Consider the following 14716-nt stretch of genomic DNA (forward strand, 5'->3'; position numbering starts at 1 on the left):
TACTTGACGTACAAGAGAACTATCCATCTATTCGACAGAAAGATATCCCAACCTGATCTGGAAACCAATCTGATCTGATACCAACCCTATAATAATCAGGTAAGTTGCACTTTCCTCTGGTATTCCCATTAAAGTGATCAGGATCTGAAGCTTATTTCTGTCAGTTACTTGGGACTCCTTGCTCGATCTTCAAGCCCCCCCTTACAAAGATAACGTTGTATATAGTATTTGCTATCTGTGCCAGCTTATAAAAAGGGATCAGAGGCGAATTATTTGAGCAGTATTATGTATAAAAAAATAAAGACACATAGAGATATCGAGAGTTTATTTTTGTAATCGTTAACTAGAAAAAGAGTGGTTGCTATGGAAACGTAGTAAATAAGTGTGTATGTATGTAGACATCTTGTTGGATATGTATGGTGTTGATTCTGTACGCTTCTCATGTTTGAATATTAAAAATCAGCTAAGAAAGTGATAAAACGTTTGATTTATTTTGAAGATTACTAAACTTGAACTTACGAACCAGCTTCTAAAAATTGGTGCCTCAACACCGGGAAATATAAAAGTGTCGTTTTGAAGAATAGTAAAAACGGCAAGCTTTCAACGTGACCTTAGTGTTACCATATTGAGAAGCGGTAAGGTGATACACCGAAATTTTGCAATGAGTGCAACAGATAGTGACATAACTGGTGATCAGAGTGTGTATCCAGAAATGAATCCTAATGAAAATTTGACTGACATTTTAAGAGACTTAGTACAACAAATTAGGAACTAGTCTGAGCAAATTAATGATCAGGTTCGAAAAAGTAATGAAATAGTACAACAAATTAGGAACCAGTCTGAGCAAATTAATGATCAGGTTCGAAAAAGTGATGAAATAGTACAACAAATTAGGAACCAGTCTGAGCAAATTAATGATCAGGTTCGAAAAGGTGACGAAATAGTACAACAAATTAGGGAACAAGGTCAACACTTTGATGAAAAATTGGATCAGAAGATAAACCAGCTAGCTAAGGATTTTGATGAAAAGATAGCGAGGTTAGAACAATGTAATGAAAGCAGATGGGATCTTATTCAACGTCAACTGAGTCAGACGAACCAACACATAGTAGAAAAATTTGAACAGTACAACGAAAAAATGGAAAAAGTAACACAAAGATTCACGGAAGTTCAAGATTCAGTAGATGGCCTAGAGTCAATGATAAACGCTCACGCCAATCACATTAAAATATTGCAAGATGAGGTGAATTTTATCAAGGAGAAGTGTATTCCCGAAAGTGCATCCCAGGACAATGGATACATGAATGTGATGTATCCTACATCTACAGGTTGTGAACCTACTCGTCATCCCAGACCAATTTTGGAACTTAATGAATCTTCGAGCTGTGAAGAGAGTACTGACAGAGAAAGAAGAGTGAGGCAACCATCCCGGCGGAAACACAACTCTAACAGAGGTATGAAGACTAATACAGGTAAACCGTTACGATTCAGCGAAGTTAAATCGCTTACAAAATTTAGTGGTGTACCGGAAGATATCCCCGCTAGGGCATTTCTTGAAAAATTTCAGGATGAATGTGAGCTCATGGGTGTAGATGAGTCTCAGTTTTTAAAATTATTACCACATGTATTATTACCACCCTGTTTAACATGGTTCAAAGCTATCACGGGTAGTCTTCGTACATATTCTGATTTCAAGAATGCTCTACTATCGAATTATGAAAATGATTTTATGATAGCGAATAGAGATGCCGTCTTGCGAACGAAACATTTTAATCCAAAATTACACAGGAGTATTACAGAATTTGTAGTATCTACATATAATGAGTTAAGATCACTAAATCCAAATCATCCGGAATCCCGAATTATAGCTTCCATTAGAATCTTATTACCATTTCGACTACAACAGTTGTTAATGTCGACGCAGTGCATTAGCTTTAATCATCTAATTATGCTTATTCAAAATTATGAAAGTCAGTTGGCAATACAGAATAAGAATAAAATGCAGGATAGAGGTCAGGGTAATTATGGACGCAATCAGACACAATATACCTCTGTTCGTAATGTAAATATACAACCTGAAAATAATTCTAATGTCCATAGTTTTAATAATAGAATGAATAGTTATAATGGTACAGGTAATCAAACGCAACCTAATCATAGAAATGGAGCTAGGAATTTTAGAAATAGCAACAGGAATTTCAGTAGAAGTAATAATTATCGCCGATTTTCACAAAATCAATTTGCAGATGGCAGGAATTCTGTAAATAGGAATCAAAATATGGTATCATCCTATGAAAGACAAGAATGTACACAAGATTGTGCTATACAATGTTGCTTAAATGAACCCTTCGAACGTATAACTTGAACTATCAAAAAGGCGTCCGATGGATTTGTATCAAGTTGACCTTTGCTTACGTCTATTGTTAATATGTGCTTCATTCGATTTATTATTAAAATGTATGTTAAAAATATATGAAATTGTGAAATAGTTCGAAAAAGTTATGAAATTAAGTTATGGTAGTTAACTGAAAATATTATTGAATCTGTTCCTTATAGTTTTGTTGCAATGTCCTTTTATAGTATTAACTGAGGAAATGTTAATTTGTGTTTCATGCTAAGAAATTATCTAAAAGTTTTATTGTAAGACGCTACTCTTGTTTTCGTGTTTTTATTCTATGCGAATTTTATATGAATATTATAAATGTTCAAGATTAAAAGATCATAATTTTAATGTAAACGTATGAAGGTAACGACAGATATATAAAATAGATGCAATTTATTATATGGAAAGAATAAGAATAATAAATTTCGAATCTCTTAATTTTTCAAAGTTTATTAATGTATTAAATGATAATCCTCAATGTGTTTATATGTTCTAATTTTGTTGCCTTCTGATCCTACTAATATTTAATATCATAAAGATCTTTATTTGTAATTAATGCTGTTTGAACATGAAGGAAACTATCAGTTAGGTTTAGTTTTTGAATAGCCTCATCGACGATAATTGTAAATCGACGTTCTTAGTATTGATATATATTGATAAATATAAAATTGTGTAATGTTATAATATGTTATATATATAAATGGAAGAGTAAAATATTTGTATTAAAAGTGATATTAAGTATATGCGAGGGCTATTCAAAAGGTAGGTGCTTTATAATCTTCAACCTAGGGTTCTTTCCTTCATAGCAGAACTATTACGGAAGTCCCGTCCGGACGACATCTATAACGATAACGTTGTATATAGTATTTGCTATCTGTGCCAGCTTATAAAAAGGGATCAGAGGCGAATTATTTGAGCTGTATTATGTATAAAAAAAGAAAGACACATAGAGATATAGAGAGTTTATTTTTGTAATCGTTAACTAGAAAAAGAGTGGTTGCTATGGAAACGTAGTAAATAAGTGTGTATGTATGTAGACATCTTGTTGGATATGTATGGGGTTGATTATGTACGCTTCTCATGTTTGAATATTAAAAATCAGCTAAGAAAGTGATAAAACGTTTGAATTATTTTGAAGATTACTAAACTTGAACTTACGAACCACCTTCTACCCTAGATTGAGAACCACTGTTTTATATCATTGTTTAGTAAAATCCATAAGGATATGACAAATATACGGGAGATCTGTCCTCCGCGATCTCTGTCTATGAGCCTGCTACTCACGATACTTAACTACAACTTCTAAATCGACTTTGGTAAGAGTCAGGAGCGCGCACCCAGAAATTTTTGTTGGGAAGGGTCCAACCTTTAAGGGGGATCGAATACTACAATCCACTACATATATGCCCTATAGCAGAACATGCCGCAACCTGTGATGTTACCGCAGAAAATTTCCCGCGGCTGTGCAGAAAAATTGCCAGAGGGGGGAAAAGTAGCCAACAGGAAAGTATAAAAACGCCTTCTATGTGTAGATGACTTAAATGCACGAACGACTCGCATAAATATAGTTTGAACTGTTTTTTTACGTCGCGTAAAGCGTATTTTAACAATTACATTTTTTTCTGCTAGAACTGATTCCGGAGATATCCGAGCCAAATACTCTGTTGCAGTAAAGCTAATGATGTTTTATTTGAGTATACAATTGTCTGAGACCATATGCAAAAGCTGCGGTTCAGTGGTTACTAATGTGATGGAGGAAAGGCCAGCAGAAATGAATGGACTTTGTGATTATATGTGAACAACAGACATGCTTACATACATTATCCTAAAAAAACCATTAGGCAAAAAAAAAACTTAAAGCTGCTCTCATTTCAAAATACGGTGTATCCTATCATAAATATTTTAAATCTGCTTCTTTTAATAAAATTCTTTCAAAAGATGAGACTTTACAGATTGTAACTCGAACTAGGGATACCGCTGAAAACTTTTTATAATACTATACTAAAAACATGATAGTATTATCTTGATTTTTTTTTTATTTTTATTTTGGAATTCCTGCAGAAAATTTTTGACTTACAAAAGCTTATCGCAGAAAGACAAAGAAAGTTCTGCCATTGGGCATATATGTATATAGTATTGAACGACCCGTAAAGTCGATAAGTAATTATAACATGCTCCCAACTATACATTCAGAAAAAAATGATCGAACTAGATTTCTTTTATAAGATAAAGAGTACAGATGAAGTGTAAGATCAAATTTTCATGCTATAGCAATCATTTGGCTGTTAAACATGTACAGTTTTATTGAGAAACTGTACAAATATATGTTAAGTTAAAAAAAATGTTTTGGGGGGATCCGGACCCAGTGGACCACCCCGTGGGTGCACCCCTGGTACGAGTGCATGCTGTGGATTGCAATATTGCAAAATCAATAAAATGTTCATTTTATTCTTTGAAATCCCATCAGGGGTAAAATACACTTTTATGGCAGAAATATGTTCATAATATTGAAGCAAAAATACATTACAATCACCAAGAAACATCAAAGAGAAGCATTAAACATTAGCTAATATAGAGTACGACAAAAATTATTTGGTAATATAATGTTATTATGTCCGTAAAGAAAAGATCATTATTTATTCTTGATATGTGAATCTATTTTAAATTCGAGCTTTCAAACTTTTATTCAATAATCACTATAATGCTACAGGGTATATGTTTTAGTGAAACATCTCTCTTTTTCTCTCGAAAGTAACAAGAGAAGTCCATCGAAGACAATAAATGCTGTCGCTTTGATAGTTCAATTTTGCCCCGCGAGATGTCCCTGAGAGCAAAAATCTACTTTAGCTCTCGCTGGCGTGGTCCAGCTGTGTCAGTGAGCTGGTGAGGCTCATTCGCGAAGGGTCTATATTCAAACTTTCACAGAAACGACAGTGCTGTGTGCTTTGTGTATCATTATTTTTTTTATCTTCCTTTACTACGAACCAAAGTGAAGTTGTCATCACAGAAGACACTAAATAATCGTATGTATTTACTTATTTTTTCTGATGCTCAGAATTATACATAACATTTTACTGTTAAATTTATGTTGTTGTTGTTCTGTTATTTCGAGGATTCGGAGCTGGGAGATAAAAATAACAAGCTATTTATGGGTTCAGTGTACGATGAGATACGCTCTAAAACAATTTTTGTTTTCAATTTGTTCTCCGTTCAGAGAGAGACTAACAAGTCGTTTTCAGTATTATTGTTATTTTATAAAGCCATATAAATTGTTGACCGTCATGTTTGATAGTAAAAATCGTATTATAGCTATTCCAAGAAAGTATAAGTATAAAATGAAACAAAAGTAAGGGCACTGAATTCATTCTAATTTTTATCAAAAGAAGTATCATGTAATATGTAAACATTATATTTCATGTTAGAAAATTGCGTGTATTTATAGATCTCTCTCTCTCTTGATACATTCCTATATTTTAATATATTTCTATTAAATTCCTATTAGACCTTTGGAGTGTTACGTTAAGGTGATATAAGTGCCGCGGTGGCTCAGTGGTAGAGCGCTCACCCATGGTGAATGGAATCCCTGGTTCGATCGATTCTGGCTCGCGGCAAGCAGGCATTGTGGTGAAGAAACACCATGTACGTGGCTTTTCTTGCGGTTGTCCCATTTCCTTACACTTTAGTCATTCCACCATTTCGTGCATTATCATAATCCAGTCTTCCTTAGCCTCGGAGCAAAAAGTGAGGCATTAAACTAAAAAAAAAAAAACATAAATGAAATGAAAACTTTAGATTTAACGTCCCACGATTATACCCATTAGGCAAAAGGAGACAATGATTAAAGCAAATTAATGGTGATGGAAGAATTTTTGGAATGAGAAAGTGGGAGAAAACGAGTGCACCCCGAGAAAACTCCCGGACACGATGTTATTCACCACAAACTTACTTAGCCGGGGATCGAACCAGGGGCCCCACGAACCGGGCAGCGCTCTATCACTGAACCACCATGTACCCTCCAACATATAATTCTGAATTAGATACAGACAATGAACAAAAACAGTACACAGCGTAGCATTTCGATGCCATAGCACTGTCTTCATAACGTAACAATGCTTCACTTTCTTGATAAGTACATGTGTAACTCGTTCATATTTATATCCGTTTAAAATAAATTTCTATTAAATGTAACATACAGTAGTAGCTCAGAGATATACCTTTCTCTTAATACCTTTCTAAATATTTAGATTATCTTAATGCTTATTCATTGAGTCTATTCATTGAGAAATATGTGTTTCGCGTGATCCTCCTTATTGTTTTAAGCAGAATTTATGGTTTACGTTTCTCGCTTGACAGCTCCTTGCTTCGTTGGAGATTTTTTTCTTTTCAAAAAGTCAGTTTTTTTTTAACAGTTTTTAGATGTTAAACACATGATAAACTGTGCTAATTGTTCAATGTATTTCAGCTTTTTTTGTTCTACAAAGCTCATTAATGAAAATTGTTTTTCATAGTAGCATGCAGTGGGATATTTACGATTTTGTTTCGGGAAGGCTTTGCTAACTTTCGGAGGGGGGGGGGGCTTTGCCTGAGAATGTAAAAATTCTGCAAGATATTTAATATACTTTACTATAGTAAGTAAGATTTCGGGGGCTTAAGGCCAGAATCCCCCCCCTCCTAAATACGCCACTGGTAGCATGCATGTACTTACAAACTACTTACAATGTAAGATCAACTCAGACGCACACCAAGAAATGTTTGTTGGGATTGGTCGAAACTTTCAAGGAAGTTCAATACTAACAAGCCACTGTGTCTGTGTGGTATTGAACTTGTATTATTCTGCACCCGAAAAGACGATAAGTAATATAATTGTAAAATATTTCAATCTATATTTTCAGAAAAGATGATAGAACTAAATTGTTTTTATAAGAGAAAGAGTGCAGAGGAAGTGTGAGATCAAATATTCGTGTTGCATCCAATCATTTCCTTATTAGTCAAGTATAGCTTTATTGAGAAAGTGTACAAATGTATGTTGAGCTAGAAAGTTTTTGGTGGGTCCAGATCCGGTGGACACCTTTGTCGGTGCGTTCCTGGGTCAACTGGGCAGGTTCGTATTCCAAAACATTATTCACTCCCTCACTGTCTGACTACATAATGGGCCATAATTGACGTAGCAACACGTAATTATATTTCGTATTCCATATAGCGAGCAGTGATGGATACAAATTAACCTTCAATAGAGAAAGAGAAAATACAACTTGGAGTTGTAAAAGAAAAATAGTCGAGAGCAGAATTGCCGAAGGAATGGCAACGAATGATTGGGAATCACCGCAAAATAACTCATTAAAAAAAGCACGCTATTAAGTATCATTAAGCCGTCTGTAGCAATATTTCTTCCGACGATTCTCTTCTATTTCCCGTAAGAAAAGTCGTTTCTTGTTCGCTAGGCGTACCTTTAACGAAATGCTCGTTAAAAACTCACTTTTTAGAAACATACAATTACATGCATCAGCTACAAGCAAATATCTTTGGTGCACAGTCAAAAGGGCTTAACTTTAAAAAAAATAAAACTTCTTGCTTTTTTTAGATGAGCCCAAACGAATTTGAAAGTATATTGACGTAAGCCCTAAAAATTTACGCATTAGAATTTATTCTCAGGCAACTCATTTTGTTCGTCTTGATGCCATCTATTGATTGGCTATGTCTTTTTTTATCTTTGGACAATATTATAATTTAAACAAGAAATTACCAGGTAAATATTAATATCACAATTTTGGGTTGTATCACATTAATTATTATTAAGTGTAATACATTAATTATACTGTTTAGTGCCTCTTTGCCAGCAGGGTTGAATTCAGGGGGTAGCCCGGGGGGGAATCTCCCCCCGAAGAAAATTCATTCCCCCCCGGAGAAACTCAAAAAATTTCAGTCACAAAATGTAGAAATTACTTCACATAATTATTTGCTTTCTTTCCGTGCACGTGCAGACGAAATCCAATCTCTCAATATACATATAAATGACGCAGACCCATTCTATATAAATATTAAACATGTAACATCTAAGATAGAATACCAAATAGCCATTAAAACTTGTATTTCTTAACGCTATGACCGAGTTTGGCAGAACATGAAATTGTCAACTGTTGAAGAAAGGTTTGTATTTTAGTAGGTACTATACTCTCGCACTATATTGTATATTAGTAGGTAGCACTAGCACATGTTGAGATAGGAAAGGAAAGATAGGGAAGATCTTTCGATCATTCCATGTGATCTCTGATGTCAACAGACTTCAGTTCTTGAAAATGTACAGTTCTTGCATTATTTGAAATAGGGCACCTAAATCCCATTTCTCGCATCGGAAATAACAGACGTAAATGTGTTTTACGATTGTTAAAGTAAACACACCTTTCTTTAATTAAAAATAATTCAGTTAAAAGGAGAGATTCAGAGAGCGTCATTTAGAGGGATCAGGGAGGAACAATTATCCATCCTGGATTAGAGACTTATATAGAATTTATCAATATGATAGTAGTGTATAAGTGAAAGATTGCTATTCAAGATGATGAAGATCCTGCTCAGAGCCGTGCCATGGGGGAGGGGCAAGTAAGGGGTGAAAATTCGGGAGGGAAAAAGAAAAGAAAAGCAGGAAAGAAAAACAGAGGAATAAAACACATGTGCACATATTATATAAAATGAAAGGAAAAAAGTAATGAAAAGTGCTCAAAATCAAGAAAAAGCATGATTTCCTTTTTAAAATTTTCTCACCTTTCGTGGCTGGTCTGCCGACCTCACTCATATATACGGGGGTGCCGTCGTGTACTCTCGCGCCAAGGGCTGATTTTCCACGACACGGCACTAACCCTTTGTGGATCATGGCTTTTTGTTTTTTTTTTAGACTTTCAGTCAAGCAGCTACTGCATCGTCACTATTTATCCTAGGATCATGGGTCATACCTCATTCTCTTTAGAATAGAGCTGGCTTGCAAATGGTATCACTTGCATGCCCATACCATATACCAGGAGAGGGAAAATTGATGTCGAAGGGAAAATTTTGAGGGGGAATTTTTTTGTCCAAATTTGGGCCCCCCTGGCCCCCCCTGTGTGAACGTAGAGACCTCCAAAAAATCTGATAAATAGTACTTGGTAAACTAAATGCGTGTACCAAATTTCAAGTTTCTATCTTGAATAGTAAGGACGGGAGAAATTTTATCAGGAATTCCCACAATGCCCAAAATTACCGCAAAACACCATGATCTCAGGGAAAAAATTTCCTGAGACATCCCTAATTACCCTAGGGTCATGTTTCGCCCATCATTCTCTTCAGAATAGAAATGCCTTTCACACGGTATGACTCACGTGTCTCTATCATGTATATAAGGCGGGAAAATCACGAAGAAAATGATTTTTTGGTCTAAAAATCCCTTTTTTCAACTTTTGCCCCTCTTGACCCCCTGCTTTCACGCAGAAATCGGGAAAAAATCTGGTAAATACTACTCGGTGGATTGAATGTTTGTGCAAAATTTCAATCTTCCACGTGAAAAAATAGGCCCGCCAAAAACAATGTGCCGACCATGCCCCATTTTTACCGTATACAGAAATATATTTTGATAAAAATTCACTGAGACGGTCCTAATTACCCTAGAATAATAATTCGACCGTCATTCTCTTCAGAATGGAACTGCCTTTCAGACGGTGTGACTCACGTGTCTCCATCATGTATGTTTGGCGGGAAAATCACGAAAAACGGGATTTTTGGGGTAAAAATATCCCTTTTTTAACCTTTTGCCCCTCTGGTTCCTCCCTTGTTTTACCACTGACATCGGAACAAAAAATCTGGTAAATACTACTCAATGGACTGAATGTTTGTGCAAAATTTCAATCTTCTACGTGAAAAAATAAGCCCACCAAAAAATAATGAACCTAGGCTTCATAAGGGAAAATTTATATTTCAAAATTATGACGTCATCACCTCCTATGTCTGGGCGCAGGACGGTCTGAAACCATACGTAATGTCTTCTACAATGTCTCTGGACTTGAAAAACAAAAACAAAAAAAACGGACGAAAAAGCTCAAATAGAAGAGAAATAACGCAATGTACCATGAAAAACGCGCATGGTACAAACGTACCATGAGATCCCCAAAGGTAAATCGTACTGAAGATTTCGTAAACTAAACTATTGATGTGTATGCAGTGAAGAAACCAAGGCTAATATGCTTGATTTAGAATCAGAAGTGTGAGAAAGAATGATAACCTTTTGTTAAGATATTTCTGTGTGTGTGTGTTTTAGGACAAAAAATATTTGAGTTAATTTAAATCTTTTTAAAAACTTCTACATTAGTAACAAACAGAAACTACTGAATATAGGAAATAATAAACAAAATAGCTATTGTAAATAGCAGTTAAAGTTTAGTGTAAAATATTTTTGCCAGTCTTTATTTAATGCTTTAGATGAAATCAAACGATTATTTTTTTAATTATAATTTGACATTGAATATTTATCAGGAATTAGTCTCAATATTAGGTAAGATGTGTATGTCAATGGAATTGTTAAATATGCTGCTTTCTTGCAAAAATACAGAAAAACAACCCTCCCCCCCCGAGGAGTTGACATTCCCCCCGGGTGAAAATGTCTGAATTCAACACTGTTTGCCAGTATCGTAATGTGAAAAGCTTGCTGAGAACATGTTTCAATATCAGTTTAACTTTCATAGATGACATGGTTATGATACAGCACAGGCCCGCAACCAGCCACAGAGGTTTGAGGGGGAGCAGGGCGGCCAAGTCATTAAAAAATTCTCTTGCACATATCTAAATTGTGTTTTTTGAGTTGAGATCTGGAGGGACCACGAGAAGTTTAGGGAGGCGAGATCCCCTAGCCCCCCTCTAGTTGCGGACCTGATACAGCATAATTTTTTAGGTTTATATGAAAAGTAGTTTTTGGGGGGATCGATTTTCTCAAAAACTATAAATGAGAATTTAAACTTATTCATATAATTTTATTTACCTCATTGAAATCTATTCTGCCAAAGAGGGGCATAACCCTCTGCTATTTAGAGTAAAGAGAGCTTTACTCCTAAAATCACACAATAATGATTTGACTAAATTGGTGAGTAAAGAATTTCCTTTCAATTCCTAATCTTTTACTGTTTAAAAATACGAGATGTGTTCAGAAAGAATCCGAACTTTGCTATAACAACTTTATTGCACATTCTACAACATTTTAAACACTGTCCCCCTCTAGTGGTAGCCTCCTCTACTGGTAATACACCATTTCCAACGATTCTACCATTTTTAGAAAGCTTCCTGGAACGCAATTCCTGGGATGGTGCTAAGGTCTCTTGTCTCATTGTCCTGAATCTCCTCTATGGTTTGGAAACAACGACCTTGCAAAGTGATTTTAAGTTTGAGGAACAGAAAAACGTCTGCTATCGCAAAGTCCGGAGAATATAGTGGTTGGGGTACCACGGGAGTCCGATGTTTTCCCAGATAACTGCGGATGAGTAGCGAAGCTTGAGTAGGCGCATCGGCATGGTGCACCATCCAAGTCTAGTTTTCCCCCATTTCAGGCTTCTTCCTACTCACAACATCCCTCAACCACGCGAAAATATGTTTGTTTAACATCTGACCACGTGATACAAATTCACGATAGACAATGACTTTTCAATCAAAAACCACAACCAACATAACCTTGATCTTTGACCGAGTCATGTGCGCTTGTTTTTGGACGATGAGGCCTTGAATGAATTGAAAAGCAATTGAAATGTCTCTGTAAATGTTTTTACCAAGCTTATAACAAAATTTCATACACATACGTTGTTCGTCGCAGTCGCCACAATTCTTTCTTTCCCTTGTCTCCTATATTTTTAATGAATTCAATTGGTATGTTATCTATTCCTGTTGCCTTTCCATTCCTAATCTCGGATATAGCCTTTTCAAACTCATCCCGAAGAATACTAAATCCTTTATCATCCTCGCCTACTTCATTTTCCACTTCAACATTTAGGCTACACGGTCTATCCCTACTCTCATATAAGTCTTACCTGCGAAAAACCATTGTTCATATGTTCTCTTTTCGCTGCTAGCAAACTAGGGAAAATAGAGTGGTGGTTTCCCGTTGCCTTCCACCCCGCAGTATCCCAGCCGTTAAAGTCACTCTGACCACGCCTGGGACTAATGTCCAAGTTGCCGTACCAATCACTATGATTTCCGCCAACTTGGCGACTATGCAATGAAATATATGAAACAGGAGAATGGCCAAGAGACTTTCTGAAAACGATTATGATACCGATGGCTAAGAAATCGAACCCAAAGAGATGTGAGGATTATAGAACTATTAGTCTCATATCTCATGCAGCTAAAATTCTGCTCCGAATACTGAACAGAAAGTTATATGGAAGAACAAATAAAGATGTTGAGGAAGAGCAGTTCGGGTTCAGAAGAGGCAAGGGCACAAGAGATGCTATTGGATTATTAAGGGTGATCGGTGAAAGATTTATAGAAAAAGGGAAAGAGGTGTATGTTGTATTTATTGATCTAGAAAAGGCTTTTGACCGCGTGAATTGGGAATTGTTGTTGGGAGTTATAACAAAGATAGGGTTGGAATGGAAAGATAGAAGACTCATAAGAAACTTATACATGAACTAACAAGTAAGTGTTAGGATAGGGGAAGAACTGACTGAAGAGAGTGCAATTGGAAGGGGAGTTCGACAAGGATGCTGCCTCTCGCCAACACTATTTAATGTCTATCTAGAAGAGATAGTGAAAAAGAGCCTACATGATGATAATGGCATTTCGGTAGGAGGTAGAATGATTAAATCCATAAGATTTGCAGACGATATGGCCCTTGTTGCAGAATCTGAAAAGAAAATCAATAAAATGTTAGAAAAAATGAGAAGGGACTTTGAAGAATATGGGATGAAAATAAATGTTAGAAAGACAAAAGCCATGGTGATTGATGGTGATTGGAACGAAGGGGTCTGTGTCAAATATAAAAGTAGGAGGGGAGAAAATAGAACAAGTGAATAGTTTTCGATACCTGGGTAGTGTTCTTAGTAATGACATGAAATGCGAACGTGAAATAAAAGCAAGGATAGGAATGGCGAAAGAAGCCTTTAAAAGAGAGAAAAGTCTGTTTTGTGGGACCTTGAACAAAGAGTTGAGAAAAAGACTCATAAAATGCTTCGTGTGGAGTGTTGTGCTGTATGGGGCGGAAACGTTAGAGTTAGTTGGGTCGAGCGGAAAACGAATGAGAGAGTGTTAGAAATGGTGGGTGAGAAAAGAACACTTTTAGATATTATTAGGAAGAGGAAGAGAAACTGGTTGGGACATTGCCTAAGAAGAGATTGTATCATGAGGGACGTCCTAGAGGTTATGGTGGCGGGAAAGAGAGGGAGGGGGCGAAGGAGACTACAATTAATGGATGATATTAAAACAGAAAGATCATACGCGAAGACGAAAAGGTTAGCGGAGGACCGTGGAGCATGGAAGCTTCTCAGCTGCGGCAAGTGACCTGCCAATAAAGGCAGAATACCTATGATGATGACGTTGTTCGTCAAACTCTGTCATTGTTACTGTACTTGTCATTCCTCTGTCATTAAACCGACGAACACCATGTGCACGTGCTCACTTCACTGGATGTAGCTCGGCGATTAAGGGTCATAGCAAAACTAGGAAAATGGCAGTTTGCTGTCTGAAACTGCCGCTGAATGCACTCGGTAGCCGCAGAGCATTCGTTTACCGGTTGGCGTGCTATTTCAAAAGTTTGGTTTCATTTTGAATATATCTCGTATTAAACCTATCGATTTGTATATGTAGGAATGCTAGACGTCCTGGTTTAGCCAGGAAAATCTTGGCTTTACACACAATCTCCTGCCCCGAAGAAATTTTTCGGGGTGCTAAAATGTTCTGCTTTCCCTGCAAACATAAGTGAATATCATTCATGCGATTAAAAAAAAAAAAAAAAAAAAAAAAAAACTCCTCGATATTCAATTGACAGAAATAATCTACTTTCTGTCATTCAACGAAATTGTACATTTGAACATTTCTGCAATGTGTATTAGATTCCAAAGTTATTCGAATTGCTTCTTCCATTTTCTTACTTCTTTTCAACAAGAAAATTATAATGAAATAAAAATTGATAATTAATCAAATTTACAGTGCGAACGAAAAAAACAATAGCAATGGTCCGTTTATGCTGAGAATCAAGACAAGAGAAGGAGATTATAAGTAGTGAAGTACTTAATGATGCATTCAATCTAGAAGAAGAAGGCTTAGGAATTTCTTTTTAACAAAATGTTATAATTGAGGAGTTCTATGTAATAAGGGTTCATAACGAGAAAC

The 14716-nt window shown here is 35.9% G+C and overlaps 1 protein-coding gene across 2 annotated transcripts in view; it reads left to right on the top strand.

Moving 5' to 3' along the window:
• The first annotated feature begins 5268 nt into the window (after window positions 1–5268).
• The window catches only part of LOC145663205 (glutamate receptor ionotropic, kainate 2-like), a 270446-nt gene continuing 260998 nt past the window's right edge, over window positions 5269–14716 (top strand). For both annotated transcript variants that reach the window (XM_081729561.1, XM_081729567.1), the window contains exon 1: window positions 5269–5406. The gene's annotated coding sequence lies outside the window, so the exon portion shown is untranslated. The remainder of the gene's footprint in view (window positions 5407–14716) is intronic.

This window comes from Thermobia domestica, chromosome 1 (assembly GCF_964235325.1).
Source record: "Thermobia domestica chromosome 1, izTheDome1.hap1.1, whole genome shotgun sequence".
In the NCBI taxonomy this organism is placed as follows: Eukaryota; Metazoa; Arthropoda; class Insecta; order Zygentoma; family Lepismatidae; genus Thermobia; species Thermobia domestica.